Source organism: Squalius cephalus (genome assembly GCF_949319135.1).
Source record: "Squalius cephalus genome assembly, chromosome: 2".
NCBI lineage: Eukaryota > Metazoa > Chordata > Actinopteri > Cypriniformes > Leuciscidae > Squalius > Squalius cephalus.
Genome location: NC_137123.1, coordinates 24381695 through 24404556, shown reverse-complemented (window position 1 = coordinate 24404556; position 22862 = coordinate 24381695). Strand labels below are relative to the sequence as shown.

At 37.1% G+C, this 22862-nt stretch overlaps 1 protein-coding gene across 1 annotated transcript in view; it reads right to left on the bottom strand.

The window, feature by feature from the left end:
* Positions 1-22862, bottom strand: part of ctnna2 (catenin (cadherin-associated protein), alpha 2) — a 477629-nt gene that overhangs the window by 157672 nt on the left and 297095 nt on the right. The window lies entirely within an intron of this gene.

The following is a 22862-nucleotide window of genomic DNA, read 5'->3' as shown; positions in this document are numbered from 1 at the left end:
CAAACAAAAAAACAATAATAATTTGTGTTGGTGTTGACAGAGAGAAAAAGAGGCGTGTTTGTGTGTGTGTGTGTGTGTGTGTGTGTGTGTGTGTGTGTGTGTGTGTGGGGGGGGGGGTCTGTTTATACAACAATCTTTTATTGATATTTTGGCTAATTAGTGTGGGGAGTGCTTGGCTATATGCCCAGTACTATCAGAGAGAGAGAGAGAGAGAGAGAGAGCAATGGTCGATCACTAAGACATGGATTCAAGCAGTGAGAAAAGGCATGAGCCCTCTGATCAGTGGGAAGGCAGTTGTGCCAATTGGAGGGAGGCGATATATTAGCTTTTGACCTTGTTAGCCTAAGCGACCGTGTGCGTGTGTGTGTGTGTGTGTGTGTGTGTGTGTGTGTGTTACATGCAATTAGCAACTGATCACGAAACTCTCAAATGATTACATGTTTACATGTTTTACATGTTGTACAAAACTGAGTTGAGGAGGGTCAATACTGGTAAACAAAGCAAAATGGTGAGATGCTACAGATACCTAGAGAACAAAAACAAATTCTCAAACTATGCAAATCATGTGGGTAAAGAATATCGGAACAGTCTCACAGACTTAAAGGCACAATTTGTAATTTTCGCAGATAGAGGTCGCTTATTCAAAACAAAAGCATAGCTTGATGACGCTGTGAATGAGCGTGGAATCATGGGAGTTGTCGTCTTCACCTTTACAGCCTATGTTACAGTTACATTTGGTCACTTAAATGAACATTATTTTATTTCATTGTAATGAAATAGCCACGAGTGCTGAATTACTAGTCATACAGGTCATTTTATTTGACGAATTGGTGTTTCCATGGTTTCTACGGAAGCAAAACTGCAAATCGAGGGTAAAGCAGATATGATGTCATTGACAGGTGACGCAATGACACGGACCGTTACACTGGTTAAAATAGCTGATTTATCTGTTGGAAACATTTGGGATAATGTAAGTACACATGTCAACAAAATATATAACATTGTTCTAGTGGTTTTTGGTTATATTAATCCAAAAATCTTACATATTGTGCCTTTAAGTGTGTACATAAAATCAAACTGTTTGACTGACTGCAACATTACAAGATTGCATAGGAAAGAAAAGGTCACAAACTATGCTCAGATCAGTGTTATTTTAGTATCATTGAGATACTATCATAGTTTTTATTAATATTTTGAATTAGTTTTTCTTTTCTTTTTATTATTTTTGTTGTGTGTCTGTCATTATGTCTATAGCTTTTCATTTGTATTGCAGTTTTAGTTATTTTAATTAAACAAAATGAAAAGGAAAAATGTTTCATTGGCAACTAGATTTTTTTTCTTTTTTTTTTTCTTCTTTTTTTAAGTTAACTTTGCTATTCAAATAACACAAATACTGTCTCCAATCAAAAAGCAGATATTTTAAAACGAACTATTATGAATTTAAACTATTATGCAATTATTTCTCAACAACATCTCTATACTCTTGCTGTGTCAACAACTGTTTCATTTCTGTCCATTTTCATTTCTCCTAGGGAACATCTGAGAGAAAATGCATACTTAAATAAAACAGCAGAAACATTGTCTAAAAAAAATGCAACATATTTTCCTTTCAAGCCTGTGTATTGGCATCTAATCTTCAAAAACCTAATAAACCAGACCACGTTTTCCAAGATTGCATTTCATAAGTAGTAAGGAATGGCTTGCGTAAATTCATAGAAGGTCGGTGATATGGGAAAACTAGATTAAGTGTCACGGTATCAGCATACATAAAAATCCAGATATTTCATCAGAGCCTCTTGATAGAGCACCAGATGCTTAACAAATTAATTAACCTTGCTTGCTGTCTCTCAGTGTTGATTGAATGCCCCTGTGTGCCATTCCCTGCCTCTGGTCTCGCATAATAAAACACCCACACATAAACAGAAATCCTGCCAAAACGCATAAGACTGACCGAGACTCTAGAAGAGGACATTAAGAATCTACACAAGAATTGACTATTGGTTCCCTCGCTGACTCATAAATGTATTTAAATCGATATCATCCTTATCATTTGTAGTAAAGAACTTGCTTTTATTGGAATATGAGTAAACTGAGCAAGATGGCTTTATCATCCTCCAACTCATCATTATAATTACCAACATCATCATCATCATCATCATCATTCTTATATGTGCATCTGCATCACTGGCGTCACATTAACTGTCGCCGCAGGGGTATTGTACCATTTTCAGAATGTAACCAAATCATTAAAATAACTATATATAATGAATGTATACAGTTTCAGATAAGACTAATTTGCATGGCTTAGCTTTTAATGCTCATTTAAACAGATATAAACACCCACGTCTTTATTTACAGATGCAGAGACATTGAAGTGAGTGGGAAGAGGACATACGCATATATATATATATATATGTATATGAAATGACACATGACGGCAAAAGAAGGCTGATCCGCTTGCAGTTTAAGTCATACCTAATGTAAACTGCCAGGGCATTACAATAATGAATAATATGTCTCTAAAGTCAGATATCATATGGCTGAATGGTAATGCTCAAGGCTAATGTTCAGCAACATCTGCTCTCACATTTGAGACAGTCGTAGGGTGGAAACAATGCCGATTGTTATTTTCTGCAAGTTAGCGGAATATCTCATGGGTCGCACCCAGCGCACAGCTCGCTGTTCTCCATTTATGCAGATTTGTGAAAAATATCTGAAATATGAGAAAACATGTGGTACTTATTTGCTGACCCTGACAGTGACTTTTCCCAGTAACCCTTGAGAGACAGTGTTACCTGAGAGCACTTTTGATGGTTACCATGCGAGAGAGAGAGCATAGCACTGTAGAGATCAGTGCATATTAATGCTTTGCAGTCTGTATCTAAAGATAGAGAGAGATGTGGCACAATAAGGAGGATCGATAAACTTATTCCCTCCGAGTCTCTGTCTCTATTTATCTTTCCTTTTGTATTTGTGTCTAAGCTATATAAACACATGGTGCACATATATAATTACTGACATAATGTAAACACCAAACACCTAAAAGTAAATTCCAAGGTGAAGCTGTTTCGATCATGTGCAACCTTATTGTTCCTTTAAAAACAAACTGTAGGGTGCTGCAGTGATGAAGTATTTTTGTAGACCAAACCAGAAGTCAGCATCGCTTTTGTTCCCTCAACAAAAACCCAATAACATTTTTCCATTGGCTTCTGGATTATTGTAGAAAATAACCTGTGACCAACAAAAGTTTATGATTCTTACACAGACATTAGACATTAGACACTTAGACATTATTTCAGGCATCAAATAAAAAACAAAAAAAACAACAAAAAACATTGACTTCAGGACGATGGAACTGGGAGTGTTAAAATAACTAGCATAGGTTTTGGCCTCCAAAAAGGCATCATCCCTGCAGCTCTCTTTTGCATATTGTATAATTATGGGATGGATGGAATGTGTGGTTACCAAGCAACTAGCAGTTCAATTTGCAATATTCAGAACATAAGCCCTGCTATCCTGTTTGAGTTAGATTCTTACAATTTCACATAACAGTCTCTTACTTACAAGTAACAAATTTGCCTCAAGGACCCATAAGGTTTTTTTTTTTTTGTCTTGTTTTTTTTTCTCACTATTGTATTGTATTGTAGGTTACATCTTTTAAAATCTTCTCATAAAACACTGGTCAGTGGACATGGCTTTTAAACGTTTGCAAACTTTAAACACATTTGTGCCTGTATACAGTAGAAATTAAAACGGTCAATATCTCTAATCTCTAACTCTAATGTTTAATGTGGGTTTCAAGTGACTTGGCTTGCCATTAAAAGAATAGTTCACTTAAAAAATAAAATTCTGTCATCATTTACTCACCCTTAAGTTTTTTTTTTTCAAACCTGCATGAATTTCTTTCTTCTGCTGAACACAAATGTAGATAATTTGAAGAATGTCTGTAACCAGTTGATGTACCCCATTGACTTCCTTTGTAGGGAATACATACTATGGAAGTCAAAATAAATATCTTCTTTTGTGTTCAGCAGAAGAAAGAAATTCATACAGGTTTGAAACAACTTGAGGGTGAGTAAATTAATTGTCATTTTTATGTGGACTATTCCCACATGTATGCCGAATTTAGCAATTTCTCTAAAAAAATAAAGGATCCGATATCAATATTACTGAAATATGATTGACAAAAACAACTTCCTATACCTGTTGGACTCTGCTAATTGCTATATTTGAGGTTATATATATTGCTGATTTATCTATTATGTGACAGTTGCATATTTATTCAGTGTCTTGAAGTGCAAATGGTAGATTATGAGATTCAAAGTGACAAAAACAAAATAAACCACCTGATATATGTGTTTGAACAGCTGAACACTCTCTGCTCTGACAGAATGAAAAAAGAAACCTTGCAGAGCAGTAATTTCCGCAGTAATTCCTCTGCCCCACGGGATTTCAAAGACGCTGCGCAAAAATGGGATTAAAAGGGAAGCATACAAAATCTTGATTGCGTTGAGAAGGACAATGAATGCTGCAGAAAATAAATAAATAAATAAGCGTAGCGTCAGTTCTGGCAGTTCACTTTAGTCAAGCTCGCATCAGCTGACTCTCAGCTGATCCGCGTCTACCTATGGGAATATGATGCCTATCACTGTATACATATATAAGCTCCTTCAGTATTATCAGCAGCTATCACGTTTCTCAGGAGCTAATTACCCTCCTCCATCCCCAGCTCCTCCTCTCGTCAGTCAGGATTTGGCATTCTGATTCCCCTTGAATCCGAATCAATTCTCGAATCATGTTGTACTTTAAAAATCTTGAATTAATGATATCTGCAATACATTCATGTTGGTTCTGTTCTGTTTACCCCAAGGGGGGTTATTGCTGCTCTCCCTGCTCTTATCCATGCTAGGCTGCATGGATGCAGAGGGAGTTCTCGCCCAGAGCAGAACCATACCGCCAATCCTAACTGTATGCTAATTGTCATTCGTATTCAACGATAGTGGTCCTGACAGAAACCTATTTAACTATTGGTCGATTAATATGGGTTTTTCAATAACAGATGATGATACTAAACATCATTATGTATATATAGAACCTAAGATGAACACAAAATAGCCAAAGTTAACAAAACACATGCAGTTTATTGACAATAAAATTAAATCTTTATTGTCAATAAGATGTCGGTAATATAATTTAAAATTATAATTATAATTTAAAATTTATAATTAAAAAGTGACTATAATATGCAAGAACATTTTGGGGTAAAATAGCCTATTTTTAATTATTCAAATCAATTCCTTTAGTACTGTATTAGTATTTATCAAAATGTTTCTCACATCATCTGCCATCTTAGATTTATCTTCCACTGAGCGCAGCGAAATGCATTCTGGGATTGCCTTGTCTACAAAGGAAATATGTAATGCTGGCTTTTGAATTTGGCTAAAAGAAGATATCTTACGAGACAGCATTATTAAGCTGCCTTTTTTTTTTGAACAGGCTTCACGTCAGTAGCACAGCTATATATGTTGCTTCCAGGAAGTTAACTAGGCTTTGTACATTACATGAATCAGAATGAATCATTCTCTGAATCAACAACGAGGAACAGCAGTGAAGTATTGTTTAGATAAATCAAAAAATACATAACATTTGTGCTATATGCAATGTGTGAGCTGAAAGTCTCTTTATGTCTTATGTATGGACCTTTTAAATATTCATGATGAATTCTGCAAGCATTATGGCATGCTAATATGTTGTTTCCAGCAAAAAAAAAAAAAAAAAAAAAAAAAAAAAAAGCAGTGGCAAACCAGACCACGCAGACAGGACAAAAAAAACCCCTCAAATTAAGCAGTGGATTTGAAGTGAAAAGGTATCACTTATGTAGTTAGTGTCAGCACAGATGCACATCCACATAAAGAGAGAAAAATATTACATTTATCACTGACTATGACAAATACCCTGCATCTTTCTTCTAATTCTTTCATCCCAGATGATCAACTAATTTCTGAAGTTCAAAAATAAATAAATAAATAATTGTTTCTAATAAATGGAACTGACAATCTATAGGACTGCTGGACAGCTTACAATTCATGAATCCAGGTAGATTTAAGAGGATTTTTCACTATCAAATACGGAACATGAAAGTAGCAAACAATTATAGAGAAGGTAAACCAGCAACACTTGGATTAGAAAATGTAAGATATATTTAAACTGATATGAAGTTAATCTTGAAGTTAAAAGAAAATAAGCGAAACATTCCAGAACATTCGTTAAACTGTTTAAATAACGTTTACATTTTCCAATCAACAAGTGCTTCTCAATATTCATGAACCTATAATAGAGTATGTATTCAAGCAGGAATAAGCCACATAAAACATCATGGAATAATTTAAATTTAAAGGGCTTACCTATTTAAGAAGAGATTGGTATGGAGACATGTTCAGGAGATGTTCAGAACAGCAGGTAGAGGTGGAAACACAGGACAAAAGAAAAAAGAAAAAAAGAAACATGGTCAGAATGCAATACTTTAGACTATGGAGCTACTTAATGGAGAAGCTACATGGAAAAAAATAATAAACATGTTTTAAATGTGTTTTTGCCCCCAAAAGAGCTACAGTATATAATACAACCAATACACATGAAACCAAGCAAATTTCAGTCACTATTTGACAATACTGTGGTACAATAAAGTCATGTTTCTATAAAAGATATGCAGTTGCACCAATAAACCTTTTTTAGAATAATGAGACCAGATGGATGGGTCGATGTATGTATGTATGTATGTATGTATGTATGTATGTATGTATGCATGTGTGGATGGATGGATGAATGAACAAACATGCACATACTACTAGCTACTTGATCCCTCTTAGCAATAGTTACTTATGTATTCATGTATTTATTACAAGTGCAGACTTAAGATAAAATATATATCAGGGCAAGACTTTCCCAAATGCTGCCAAAAGCAGAACAAAAGAGAACAAAATAACGCAGAGCAATCCTTCAAATGGATTTGTGATTAGGCTGCATGATGGTGAAAGAACGAGGATGAGAAAGACAGACAGAGAGACAGAAAACCTTGTGCAGCGAGTGAAGATGAAACAGAATAAAGAGGTGTCAAAGGCCCGTGGCGCTGTAGTTTAGACAGATAGTACTTTTCAAGCTCGGGCCCCTGACAATCCTTAAAGCAAGTGTCTATGCCTACATTTATGTGTTCAAAAAATCAACACACACATACACTTAAGGCACAAATAGCATTGTTCTTGCTGTTCACTCTTTGAACTCTGTCCTTATCCCTTTTACAAAACATGGCATGGCATGGCAAAAAAAAAAAAAAATGGTTTGCTGCGTTACAAAATGGCTGCAGAAGATCACTAAAGTCCTATGCTTTATACAACTCCCCCAGACCCCCCCCCCCACCTTTTTTGAAATCCAACAGTGCAAGTTTCGTCATCACACCCCTCCATATAGTTGCCTCGGCTGTTGACAAGAGAGATGGAGTGTGTTGTGCCAGTGTGTGTCCTCTGCAAAGCACCTGATTACATTCATGGAGCCAAGAGGAGATTTATGAATGCAGACTCAAGCAAAGAGCGGCCCCATTCGCACTCTAAATAATGGCAGGGCGAAATATCTTTTTTTCATTTCCATTTCCTGTGTCCCAAACTACTGGCTCAACTACCCAAATGAATATTTACCCCACTGAGTTTATCTATCCACTTCGGGATACCATTCAGAGGGATTATTTCAGTGCAAAGGACGCTGGAGGCGACGGGGCCAGATGCGTGGTTGGTGTGGTGGGGTGTATTTGGCGTTTGGTTTGTAGTGTAGCCAACATCCCCTGCAGAAAAACACAGTTTATCCTCTCTAATGTAAATATTGAACAGGTTTCGGACCAGAGGGAATAACTAATGTTAATGAATGGGGAAACTCTTAGCTTAGCACACTTTATCAGAGCATAAGCATGCTGTCCAGGCTCAGAGGCGGCAGATAAATTGGAGGGAGTTTGTTTTAAAACAGATGAATTGGGCGAGACCACACTACGTGCAACATGATCAGTCAGTGTCAGCTTATGTGAGTCAGTCTGCTGTAATAACGTTAAACTGGCGCGGTGTTCTGCCAAGCCATAATGAGATCCAAGGCAGGAGTCCAGGAAAATGGCTGAATGTAGACATATACGCATAGCTTGACATGTATGATCTGTGTGTGACAGGAAATGAAAGAAGGATTTGACATTGATGGTAATGCCTATATATATATAACTGCATATCTTGTAATATTTTTCACATCCTTTCAACCAAATAACATTTGCATCATGATCTTATAACGTATTGGAAAGAAATTAAATGTAGCCTGAAACCTAAAGAGGACAATAACTCTGAAGCAGTGAGGATGAATTGTGAAATGAAGCATAGCACTTTGTAGCTGCTTCAAGGGAGATGCCTCAGAGTATACTTGTCAACTCCAGAGACTGAGCAGAATGCAGCTGGAGGAAATTGGCCAGGAAATTGGTGGAAAAGAGACTTTTCTCTATCGACAAAACAACTCTATCTTGTTCATTTTTCTCTGAGCTCCATTCAGACTGTTCTCAAAGATACAGTCATGCTGAGGATGGTAGGTGTCCGCAGAGGAAAATAGCAGTCAAATATGTGTGACTCGAACTCTGACATTTAGAGGACACGACTCATGTTAACAAACATGTCTTGCACACTTATCATAAATTTTAATCGGATGGAACAATCTGCTGCACTTCCCCCATGGTTTCTTGAAGTACCTTAAAGGGTTCATGGCATGAGAAATCAAATTGTCCTTGATCTTCTGACATACAGTATAGAGAGAGGTCTTTGTACCACCCTAAAAATGTTATAGCTTAAAAAGTACTAAAGAGCATTTATGTAAACAAGCTGGACATGTTTGATATTGTGGGATTTGTGATTTCACTCATGAAAATACATTTGCATATCACACCCGTATACGCCTGACACAAGCATCAAAAGCAACTAGAACACATTACAATCACTGACACTGTCTACAATGGATACAGTACAAAGATGCCTCGTCAATTTCAAATATTCTATATGCGTTTGAGCTACTGCCAAAGACAGGACAAATAGAAGAGCAAAGGGACAGTTGCTTTGATGTGTCCGGTTTAAACAGCATGCTTGCTTCTGTTCAGCCTTCAGAAGGACCCCAGCGTATGGGAAATGACACGTGTCAGATAATTATATGTTTGTTCAGATCATTTGACTGCAGATTGCTTTGTATACAAGGTGTTATGGAGAGTTTGCAAAGAAAGTTTTGTTGAAAGATGAAGCAGCCAACTGTATAGGATCTGAGAGCAACTACATTGCAAAGCGTAAGTTATAAATTGTATAAAGCTTTGTTTGTAAATTACAGTTTTACATGGATAATGCTCTCCCATGCAACTGCATTAACCAATCACAACAATGCAATTTACTGAAAAAATAATAATTTATAATGATAACGTAATAACGTGATAACATTATAACCTCAAAGGACATATTACAATAATAATAAAAATTCCATTTCATTCAGTTCACTTTAAAAGAACCACTTACAATAGCAAAGGTTTCTGATTTTTAGAATTAAACAGGCTGTTCTTGTGGTGTTCTTTATATGCAAATGGCCTCTATTATGATTGACTAACCTCTTTGAATGAAATGAGTTACAATGTCCTTACCAAGTTGCTGAATATTGAAAAGACACTGGTATTAGAGACCTTCTACTCGACCCAAGCCCACATTTATGTTTTATTTATGCTTTCATTTTAAAGTAAAACAGTGTGCAACAATCACTTGATCTTTGAGTCCATTCATTCTCGCTCCTGTTTTCTATGATATGACCCTTGTAACTCTCCTCAAGGACACTAAGCTATCAGAGCATGTTAGTGTGACCACCATCAAACAAACCAAATGTGGGACGATTTTAAGTTTGTGTGGGACAATGTGGGACATGTTACCAACGCTAAAACATAACCTGAAACTGTTATATAATGTCTTTCTAACTTAATAAAAACATTTGTATTCTGCCTTTCAGCTGATAAAAAGTCTTTGTTCTTTAGAAAACACCATTACATCACAATGTAATATAACATGTTTTTAGTTTACATGTCATTTCAATTCAACATCACTGAGCCCAAAGGCAGCAGGCATCATGCAGATAGCTATTTTTGAAACAGTTCTGACCAAGTCCAACTAAAATCCAACAAAATAAATAATGAACAAATAAAACAACATGAAATTAGATAATTGACAGTCTTATATCTTAAACCAAAAACTTTAATATTTTTAGAAAGGATGTGAATTAAAACAACCACAGCAGGCTACAAGTTGATAAATTCTGTTAATTTAATTTACCAAATTATCCATTTGTTTTCTGACAGGGAACACATGGAACGAATCACCGCTCCACATTTTGATTGACAGCCGTCACAACAAGTGACCGTGTTTACTTCTGACGAAGCACTGCTAAGTACAGTATAGGTGAAAAACTACGCTGCAAAAAATGAATAAATAAAATGCTTGCTTAAAAAGGCAACAGAACGCATGCACGTTTTCTTAATATGATAATTAAAACCAACAGACTGATGAAAATGCTGGACATTTTCTCAAAATGCGACATGCGGGACAAGGGGTGAAAATGCTGTGCGGTACAACACAAAGCGGGACGGATGGTCACCCTAGTGCATGTGCTACACCTAACCAAAAGTTTGGTGCCTCATTCACTGCCAAGAAGAAAGGTCAGATTGACACATTCATCAAGTTCGGTCTACCCTGTCTGAGAGTCTTAAACCCTGTCTGAATCTTAACACAGATGTATGCATGTTGCACTCAACGCTCAGACCCAAGGGCTTTACCTGTTACATACAAACACTTAGTGTCATGTTTGACTGAGCTCTCTTTTTATGGTTATGTGGCAGCTGATGAATGTTTTCCGCCTCTTCTTCATGCTAAACAATCACTTCATCCCTCGCTTGCACGCCCTCCTCCTCTGGTTTCACTCACTTGCCGCACACCCTTCCCTCTCGCTCACGACAACTGGATGGCAATGGATGGAAAATGCCGACAAAAGTGTCTGGCTCGGCTGAGTGTGAGAACCTTGCCTGCGGGCATGGCCATGTGAAAAGGGAATTACTTCAAAGCTGCAATGGATTGTGGGAGTCTTACACAGACCATTCGGCCACTTACTGCAGCCTGCTCTCAGTTTCTGCTGAGCACATCTAATGTGTTCTTTTACAATCAACCTAATCTGTCAAAAGTCCACATGCCTTAGGTTTTTGATATACGTTTACAGTGTATAAACAATGATGCACATTTTCATGGAAGGGTTGGAGGGGGGGGGGGATCATTGCAGACTCATTTCTTAACCCTATAAAGCCTAGTGTATCGTATGTAACACACATTTCTAAGGCCTCTAAATTATAAACATGAACAAAAACAAACAAACAAAAAAAACAGTTGTACACAATCTAATACATGCCTTCTGTCATCAGATTTATATCAAGTAAACATTCTTAGTAATTTTTCAAAATGTACTGGACTGAAGCAACATAATTTGTATTCATATATTATTATATATTTTTTAAAATCACACCAAAATGTGAGCATCGAATCATTTGATCCATCATGTTTCTTTGTACATCTCTTAATCATCACTGTATTGCAATGCATTAAATGTTTTGTCCCCCTCAATACAAACTACAGAGCTTCGATCATAAAACTAAGCATTTAAACATCATCTCACTAGACACATTAAGTGATATAGAGTGACAACTGTTATTTAAATGCATTTTATGCAAGAGGTCTGTTAAACAGGTATAACAAATATCATTTGATTTACATGAAATTCTAATTGATTTTTGTTCACTGTTCCTTGCTGGTGGAATGATCTTCCCAATCCTATCTGGAACACCGAATCCCTTACAATATTCAACAAACACCTGAAAAACCCATCTCTTCCGTCAGCACTTAAACAAATCTTTTCACTATTCCTTAAAGTGCCCCTATTATGCTACTATAAAGGTTCCTAGTTTTGATTTTGGATGCATCAAAGGTCAAAAAGCACTTTAATTTTCTCATAGCCTACACTGCACATCACCACATTTTTTAAACATTCTCAAACGACTCTTGTATGAATCAGTCTCTCTAAATCCCTCCTTTCCGCAAGCCTGCTCTGCTCTGATTGGCCAGACGGCCCAGTCTGTTGTGATTGGTCTACCGCTCACAGCACTTGTCAGAAGCTAAACACAAATTACCATAACTAAAAATTTCATCTCACGAGGCTTCCTCAGTCCACAGCGATTCTCGACATGTACACAACACAAACCAGCTACAGTGTTTGAGAGCGGGTCAAAGTAGTAGTTGTTCACGGGCAGCCAATGGATGGGCATTATGCAAATTTGTAACTTTGTTATGTATTAGGGGTGTAACGATTCATCAACTACATTGATGTATCGATTTATATTCCTATGATCCAACTACATCGATCTGTGCTCGGCAAGTTTGCCTTCCGGATGACATATATCGATCTAACATCGCTTTAAAAGGTAATGAATCGATTGTATCGATACTAGGAAATAACGCATTGGATTTAAGCACGTCAGACTTTATATGGATGTTTTTTCTGAGCACTTTTAATGATAAAGGCGTTAAACGTTACTCGATTCAGTCTGCCTATCTCGCAAAGACAAAGACAAAGACAACAAGCAGCGCAAAGTCTCTCACCTCAGAAAAACGGACTTTCCTGTTCTCTCAGCCGCTATACTGCAGTAGCGCGCACTCTTCAATTGCACACGCAAATGCGGCACAGCGCGCTGTAGGCCTATATCGCTTCACTATATATAAAGTACAAAATATGTATATGTAATATCCCATGGACAAACTATTCAAAACATCATTCAATGTTGTGATAATCGTAATTAATAAATCACAATTACAATTTCAAGGGAATAATCGACAATTATGATTTTTGTCATAATCGTGCAGCCCTACTTTATTCAAATAAAATGTGAATGCATTTGACATTAATTGTTGTTTACTTGTTTGTTTATATCCATAATTAATTGATACCTGATTCCCTTACAATAATTTTTGGCTAAAAAGTCACTGAATCGATTTCAAGTCACTGAATCGTTTCGGATCGTATCGTTCTAAATGAACCAATATCGTCCTTGAACCATATCGACAACCACGAATCGCGATACGAATCGAATCGTTGTTAAAACGAATCGTTACACCCCTATTATGTATGTATGTTACGGAAGTGAGACATTAGTTTCGGCAGTTTAGAATCAAATGACAATAACTTTATTTATTGTGCACTTTGATCTTTAAAACTTTGCAGACATTTTACATTCACAAACAGCGATATTACACACTGCAGGAAAGGTAACATCTGAAAAAGCATAATAGGGACACTTTAATCTCTTCCTGTTCTAGCTTGTACTAGTCTAAACAATGTCTGAAACTTTGTATTACTTGCACTTCTCGTGTTTATTGCCTCTTCAAGCTGAATTACTTGTATTTCTTATTTGTAAGTCGGTTTGGATAAAAGCGTCCACCAAAATGAGTACATGTAAATAACTGTAAATGTTTCAAGATCTTTTTTTTTTTTCCCTAATGTCAGAAAAAAAGAGAAACAAACATTCTTTTTTCTGACTATTATTTTGTGTCAGACTGGTATACAGAACTGATCATTTGAGCCAGTGCTGGACTGTCACTACAATTTGCATTTGTTGATCATGTGCAAGTCATCTTAAAAAAAAATAAAAAAAAAATAAATAATAATAATTATAGTTTTTTTGTGTAAAAAAATAAATCAGTAAAACATATTAAAAATGACAAATAATGTTAATGATTATAATATATAAAAATATTTGTTTATATATATATATATATATATATATACTTTAAAAATATTCTGCTATATACTGTAACATAAATAATTATTTATCATATTTGCACCATGTTAAGTACAAATCTGAAGTTGCCCACCAAGGCCAACAGGGAGAAAAAAAGAAAAAAAAGCATTGTTGAGCCCTGAAACCGTTGCCTCATTTGACCAAAGCTTCTACAGGCCTGCACAACCAGCCCGTCCTTGCCGGCAAGGGCGGGTGTAATTAAAAACAAAACTGAAATCAAATCAAGCATAACATCAAAAATAAAGCAAACCAATACAGATTTAATTGGTAAAAGGGACCTTGGATTAAATCAAAGATGCATTATACAGTGCAGAAATGTGGTCTTGTTATGCGAAGAGGGAAACGCAAGGATTAAGAGGTTAGAGAGAGAGATGGAGCGAAGACAAATGAGAACAAAATCTAATGAAAGCAGATGGCATTCAGAATGAGTCCTGCCCAAGGCCAGCACCCTCCCTTCTCACTATCGCTTTGGTCTCTTCCCTTTACACCATTAGACAAGGTAAGAAGGGTGTCAGGGTGGAGGGTGAATAGGCGTCTGTCTGTGCAGAGGTGGACTGTGGGAATTAGCAATCAAGAGGGATTGGTTAATTAGTTTACAAGTCGGACTTCTGCAAGAAGTCATGTTTTCCTTTCCCTTGGCGAGGAGAAAACAGCATGAATGCCCTATATTGGTAAAGAAAAATATGACATGTTGCATCCCATCCTGGATGACTTAAAGATGCTGGAAACGCATTAGATCCTGAAAAAAAAGCGTTTGATTTTAATATTTACTGTGATATCCAGCACTGCATGTACTATTGAGTACTAAATATTTATGCATGCATAACCAGATAGGTAAACGAAGAGCGATGGTTTTCTACTAAAACAAAATATTCACTTCAGATGCAAACTGTAATTTTGTATAGTAGCAGCAACACAGCCAAAGTCTTGATGTCCATTAAATCCACAAGATGAATTACTCGCTGAATCAAAATATTACAAAGCAGAACAAATAATTTAATCTGCCAAGTTATAAAGCACAAAAAAATCATCCCCCTTTTTCTTATCCTCCATCTATCTCGCTCTCTGTCGACCTGACTGTAGAAAAGATTAAAATTCATCAATCAAATCACACATTTTAATGGCCAGACCATCTTCCCTGACACCCACAGCAAAAATTGAATCACAAAAGCAATTTAATTAAAGCTGTAGTCTACGATGTTGAAAATCGGTCGAGAATGCCTGAGACGGTTGGGAAGTTTTAAAAAACTCATCCCGCCCCTCCACACACACACCCCTCCCCTCTGTGCTACCTGATCCCTCCCACCGGGAAACGACCTGAACAACATCACTCAGTCAAGCTGTGATCACCGGTAGTAAACATCCTCTCTCACAGCTGAAAGCAGTGAACACATAAAGCCTTGAAGGAATGAACACTTACAATTTTGACTGATTGACGTCATTTACTTTCACAACATTGCTTAGTCGCTTCAATCTAATGACCTCGCTAATGACACATCATATGTAAAGTTGACTTTCGACACTTGAACTTAGTTGCTTCATCAACAATTCAATGTCACCATTGTCCTAACAAAATAGCTCAGAGGCACACGTTTGAGTTCACGCCCACGCAAGATTAGCAACACATGCAATGTTCTAACAGAAACCCGCTAGGCCTACTGAAATATATTCAAGCACTTCAAGAAATATAATTACTTTGACCCGTGATAGGCGATGCTAAACGGCTAACAGTCCAATGCCGACCGGCAGCATGAGCATGTTGTCAGACTGATAAAAAGCTATTTATGTAACACCTCACACCATAAAAGTATAAATAAATGCTTACCTGCTCAACAAAAAGTCAGCCGTGAGTGTAGGGGCAAACAGGGCCGCTTGCTGCTGTCGGTTTGTTTTTTCTCCATTGCTGAGCTGATGCTACTTTGCTAGCTACCATAGACTGTCAGCGCGAAATTTCATATCGCAGGAGGGGGGCGGGGCGGGGCGGGGTGGAGACGCGAGCGCCACGTGGAGTTTCAAGTGGAGCAGGGGATTGGATGAGAGCAGTTGACCAATGTAAGCTGTCCGGCCGGACAGCTTACATTGGTCAACTTCTCTGCAGCTGTACACCCAATAGAGTGAATGGATTTTTTTCATTCTTTTTTCTCTTCATATTGTTAGGATTGTACTGTAGAACCATAACCAGCATCTGAACGAGGTTATTAATAATGAACAATCTTTGAAATCGTAGACCATAGCTTTAAATTGAACTGCGATTCAATAGCTCTAATCATTCTGCACAGTAAAATGAAATCTCCTTCCTTTAATCACACCCCCATGTTAAATAATTACTCAATTTGGGGGTACAGTCGGGATGGGTGATGAGTTAGTAACTAAAATAATATTTGTGTATTTACACTCGCGGCGTTATGGATGTACGGGTTAACAGCCTCTTGATATGGCATGTCTGACCCTGTCAACTTGCTTTGCAGCATTTTAATTTCTGTGCACTTTGTTGAATTAATTACAGGTCTATGTGATGGAATTACATTGCTTATACAATAATTTCCCTGCTTAAAAGGAATGAACCAAAATAAACATGACTTAACCTCTATAGTGGTTTGCTGTAAGTTAGGTAAGAATTCAAAAGAAACTAATTCAGATTTATTTTTCTATTTGTAAAAACAAGTATTCACTTAAAAAGGAAACCGATGTCGCAAAGCATCTGAATGATTTAAATCAGAAATGTAAATTTTGTGTTATAACCTTTTTTTTTTTTTTCATTTGTGAACCTACCTAGAAGACACTTAATTCAATCTAGACGTCCACATACGCTTGCAGTGCTGTATTTAAAACACATTACATCTTTATGGAGATACTCCAAGCTCACTCCTGTAATAAGAATCAAATAAATGATGCTGGAGGGTCGCAGACTCAAACACTTTCATTGGATTCTATGGCAGCACCAATGGCCCCCCGGGTGTTATGAAACATAATTAATCACATCCACAGGTAGGGGTGGACGGTCAGAGCGCTCTTCCAGAACAGTCAGAGAGGTTATAGAAATGCAAAATGGGTCGTATAACGGTTGAAGAACTGTTCCAGGTGGGGGGTGCAAACATGTGTTGAGCAGGACAGAGAGAGAGAGAGAGAGAGAGAGAGAGAGAGAGAGAGAGAGAGAGAGAGAGAGAGAGAGAGAGAGAGAGAGAGAGAGAGAGAGAGAGAGAGAGAGAGAGAGAGAGAGAGAGAGAGAGAGAGAGAGAGAGAGAGAGAGAGAGAGAGAAATCAGGAAATGACTTGTTGTCACTCTTACACCAGTTTAAGTGCCATGTTGCCATTAGGGATTAAATGTGTGGAGGAAGCTAGGACGCTGCTGAAAGGTGCCAAGTAAAGTGGCCGTGTGAGTAGAAAAAGAGCAGCAACTCTATCTTGATCAATTCAAGTCAGGCCAAGTGCTATAGGTGTGAGAAATGTTATAAAAAAATATGGAAAAGTAATGTAAAAAGCACAGAACAAATACGCACTGTATTTGTTCTGTGCATTACTGCTAAAAAATAATATGTTTCTTTTCTAGTAGATTTTACATTGTAATATGCATTTATTTTTCACATTTTTTTCCAGCTGTAACAGCTGCTGGAAATAACACACCATTTTCAATATTCTATTTATGTTTCATGAAAGAGGCACAGGACATATTTTTCCATTCTTTCTGCACAATTTATTTATTTATTTATTTTTATTCTTGGTCTGTGTACCCATTCATCAGATGGATACAGATGGACATCAGATGGTCTTTGGCCGTTGTGCTGCATATCGCACCATGAGCGCTGTTTTTTTTAGGACACCATCAAGATGCAAGTAGTTCAAATTTTGTATGCATGTATTATAATTATAATTATGATATTAATAATAATAATAGTAATAATACTAATAATATTATTATTATTATTATTATTAAAATAATAAAAAATACAAATATAAAAATGTATATAATAATAATAATAATAATAATAATCCCACACTGATCAAATAGTCATTTTACATATATTGCTGAATTGCTGAAATGTCCTAAATTATAAAACAAAACACTTCGGATTTGTCAATAGCTACTAGTTGGTCAGATAAGTTACATGCATTGTCCGTTTTCATAGATCCAGAAAATAAATAAATAAATACATAAATACATGCATACATACATACCTACAGATAAAGTACATCCAAACAAATGACACCATGTCCAAAAAAGAGACATTTATTTGTAAGTGCAACTTTAAATTTTCACAATGCAGTGATATTGTGATACTAACCATCTAGCATGCCAAATGTTATTGATGTTAAATTTAAAATTTTCAAAATGTTACTGTGTGTACAAAGTGTCTGACTGAAACATAACTCTTTCTCAAAACAAATGTCAACATTGTCCTTTCATAACGCACCTCTTTTGCTCTGAAAACAGCTTGCTGTGCTTGGTTCCCTTTGAACATCAAACATCCTACTACACATAAACAGCTCCTGAAACTACCTAGGCCATACTTCAGGCAAACAGAACAAGCAATTCACCAAGCTCTGCTAGGTACCCCTGCGTGTTTACAGAGCTCATCTTAAATTCAGATGTGGCTACTATGTTTCATGGAAATGGGTTTTGAAAGGTTACGACTGCGTGTGAATCAAAACCGCACTGGGGGAAACGAGACAAGATGAGCCAATATAACACATATTTCTCTTTCATAAACAGCTTATTGACCGACGTGCCATTTGAAACTGGTTCGGTCAACTTATACAAGCTGCGTGTGCTAGGCGGTGGCGTGATGGGAGATGTCCCTTTCTGAACTTGACCTTCTGTGACCTGTGTCACAACGGACTGAAGCTAGACAAAGTACACACTGGCTGCCTTCCAGCGCACGATACATCAACTGGCTATCATCTTACCAGGGTATTCCAGAGACAGAGGGACACTAACTGGCCCAGCATCAGCCTGCTTTTAGAGGACAATTCATCACTGGGCAAGGCATCACTCTGTCAATTCCCAATTCCACAATGTTAGGAGACAAAGGGTTGAGTGGATAGGCGGGAACACAGGATCTTCAGCGTTGGGATTTGCAACAACCTCAATGTGCCATTCACTCTTGAAGGGGCAGAGAGAGTCTGACTTGTGAGGCATCTCAGGCCAAGATAACATACTTCAGCAGTCTTGTCCTTCTCAGCAATGAGAAAAAAGAGTGAGATTTCACTTTCAAAGCACGTCTGGGGTCAAAAGCGCATTCCCCATGCAAATTCTGTGGATTTTAACATATGGAACACCATATTGGGCAATGATAAATGTGAAGATTAATGCAAAGCTTAAAGGAGCTGTATGTAAGAAATGTATTTCAATTAATCATAAAATTGCCCTGATATGTCACTAGACATTAAGAAATCATGTTCATTTCAAATACTTATATCACTGACAAAAGTAGTATGGCCAGGATATTGTCATTTAAAAAGTGAAGTTGCAGCCCTCAACTGATGTTGATGTTGTCATCTTGTGTTTTGGCCTGAAGCGCCACCCTCCATCTATCTACCAATCACGAAGTCAGTAGTGTTTCTGAATCCGGGTTGCCAGCTCTGCTCTAGTTACCACAGCTGCAGATTCAAACTGCAGCCTACGTTCCTGCTGGATCCTGCAGCCTATCTGGCAACCTCGAGGCAGGGGGGAGGGGGAGGGGATACACCGCTCTATACAGTAATTTGAAAGTGATTGCAGTACCAGTTTTGGCCACAATCTTACATACAGCTCCTTTAAGTTAATGGTTAAGGGAACTGCTTTGAGGACACTATAGCTAAGTTGCCAGTTGTGAATGTAACTTATGCACAAAATATAACATAGAATATCACATAAAACATTAAGTGTAGTTTCCATCCCATGGGTTCATGAGAACAAAACCGTCGCTTCCTGGAATATTGGGGCAACATATCTAATAAAACTGAAAGAATCAAGGAAGCCACTGTGGCTCTTTTCTCGTATGATTACTTACTGTATGCATGATTTCAAAAACAACACATTCCAGCGCCAGATCACCTATTATTTAAAACAAATTAATGCCAAATGGATGTTTCATTTGCATTATATCCGTGTGGGAAAATATCGCAAAATGTGTTGGGGACATGTCCCACCCACAAATTACGTCCACGTTACCAACCAAACAAAAGCACATTCTTTCCATGAGTGTTGTCGAGAGTCGCGCTCTCGCTGATATCTGATGATCAGCAGCGGTTCACTAAATGAAATAATTCAATAAATACCATTTACAATAAGCACTTAACTCGAAAATAACTATTAAATAATCAAATAACTTGAGAACTGGCTGACTGAAATCAGCTTGAAAAAATGCTATCTGATGAAATAAAGGCAAATAATTCATAATTTCTTTACAATTTAAAGGTACACAGTGTTATTTAATCAGTCAATCGTGAAAGTCTGTTTGTTGAAAGCTTCTGGCAACATTAAATCCAGGAGAAAAGACCATTCTAGCGAAAGAGCAAGTAGAGATGTAATATCTGAACAAGAGCAGACAAGAGCCATGAGACTGTATATTTGAGAACACGCGTCCAGTTTTGTCCGAGAGTGAAGGAAATCAGCCTGCGAATTGAGAGATACGTGGATGCGCTCTAGACATCTGTCATTAAAATTAAATGGCCTCAAATAAACTATAAAAAAGTGAAGATAATTATGTCTGAATGCTGAAATCGATTTTTTATTGATTAAAATCAATGGAAAATATCTTGTATTTGAGGCCTATCCTTGCGCCTCAGAGAACACAAAAAGCGCAGGCATGTTATCTTGCGCTTGGAGGCAGATGCCTGGTGTTTGAGAATGCAATCGTGTGAGACAAGACATTATACCCTATCATTTCAATGACAGACTTTAGCTCAGGCATTTTAGAATGACCAAACTAACATGTGAGATGCTGTGCAACAAAATTGGTTCACTAGATAGTTCAGACATCCAATCACATCCTCTACTAAGGCAGTCACGTGAATCTTTTTTTTTTTCCCCCGCGCATACAGTTATTTATATGGTAAATGTTTCCATCATAGCATGTATTCTTAGTGGATAAAAAATGATTCGCCTCAATTGAGCAAATGAGTTTTTATGAAACATTTTTAGAAGTTATGTGTATCTTGTGCGTCTTTACATAAAAATAGGTGGATGAAACCATACTACTGATGACTTTCAGAATATGTTTGTGAGACAGCTTGACAATGAGTCATCTTATTTTTTAGGAAGACGTTCATGTAACAGAAATTATTCTAAATCATAACCATGAAATTGAATCTGTGACATAGAGGTGCCTTGCCCTTGTTCATGTGTGTTTCTAAATGTCTCCATAGTTCATGCGCCTCAGAGCAGAAAAGATTTATCTGCTTATCGCCATCTGAATGTCGTAGTTCGCATTCTAATGCTCACAGTATGTGCAGGAGAAGAAAATACATGCAAATTCAGCTGCATCAAAAACAGTTCACTAATTTAAACTCTCCGTCACACACACACACATACACATACACATTTGTTTCACTATATTAGTAAGGACATTGCATAGACATCCATTGCTTTTTTTATCAGGTTAATGCTATTTTCTATGGCCTAACCCATACCCTACCCCTAAACCTACCCATCACATAAACATGTGCAAAACACTATGTTTTGGTCGATTTATAAGCCTTTTTAACTTGTGAGGACCAGAAAAATGTCCTCACTAGTCAGTTGTCATTATATTTCACTATATAAATGAGGAGATTTGGTCTAATATCTAAACCTGTACATACACACACATAGCCGAGAAGAACTGTGCCTGTTTGCATTATGCAGTATCCATCAAACATTTAATATGAGTGAGTAAGTGCTTGCTAACCTTTGTCTACAATCACACCTACACGCTCTCCTGAGGCATAACAACACAGACAGCATTGCGATTCAAAGTGTTTTGGACTAAAAACTGCCAGTTGGTATCTTCACAATTTTTGGATGAGGAACAAAGGGAGTCCATGCTAGCTATGGGCTTGAAAACAACACTAAGAAATCTCCACATGCATAAAAGGTCATGGGTTTCATAATTCAGCAGAGTGATGTTCTGTGCATGCATATGCAGTGTGCACTATAAATCTGGACTAAAACAGTGCAATTAAATATTCTTGTTTTACTGTATTCAAAATGATTTTGCTGGTGATATTCAATTATTAAGCATTATGAATAGAGCTTTTAATGCTCTTGTGTATTTGGTTATGGAGTTTTCAAAATGCACTGTATTTCCCCCCCCCCCCCCTCCCCCCTCCCCCCTCCCCCTGTATTCCCCCTATTTTTTCCTGCAGCTACATTTTTAAAATGCTCTGACTATTGTGATTAATTCAACAAATACTGTGATATTACAGAAAAATAAACAGCTATTGTTATACACAATTAACACATTAAATTGCATTACATTTTTGCAATTAGTTCAGCCTGAACTGCTTAATGGCCCCATTCAAATCTTAGGTGTCAATTGGGTTTCACTTTATTTTGATGGTCCCTTTAGTGCATTCTGTTAACTATAAGTTACTTTGCACCTACATGCTTATTAACACTCAGAGTGTTAATAGAGTATTTGTTGACTAGTTGGGTTAGGGTTAGAATATGTTAACATGTAGTTGCAAAATAGTCAGCAGAATGTCTGTTGGAGGACCATCACAATAAAGTGTTAGCTAATACTCTAATAAGAGTTAGTTGACATGTAGTTGCAAAGTTACCGTTAGTTGTGTCTTGTCTGTCTTATTTTGATCTAATAATCTAAATGCAAATCTATTTTGTCATTGAGCGAGAATAGGGCACCATCTGAATGTACAGCCTTTTAGCATGCAATTATTGACAGTATCGTGTCGCATTATAGATGAAACTTCTGAACTGGTTGTATGAGAATGCTTGAGACTTAACATGTGA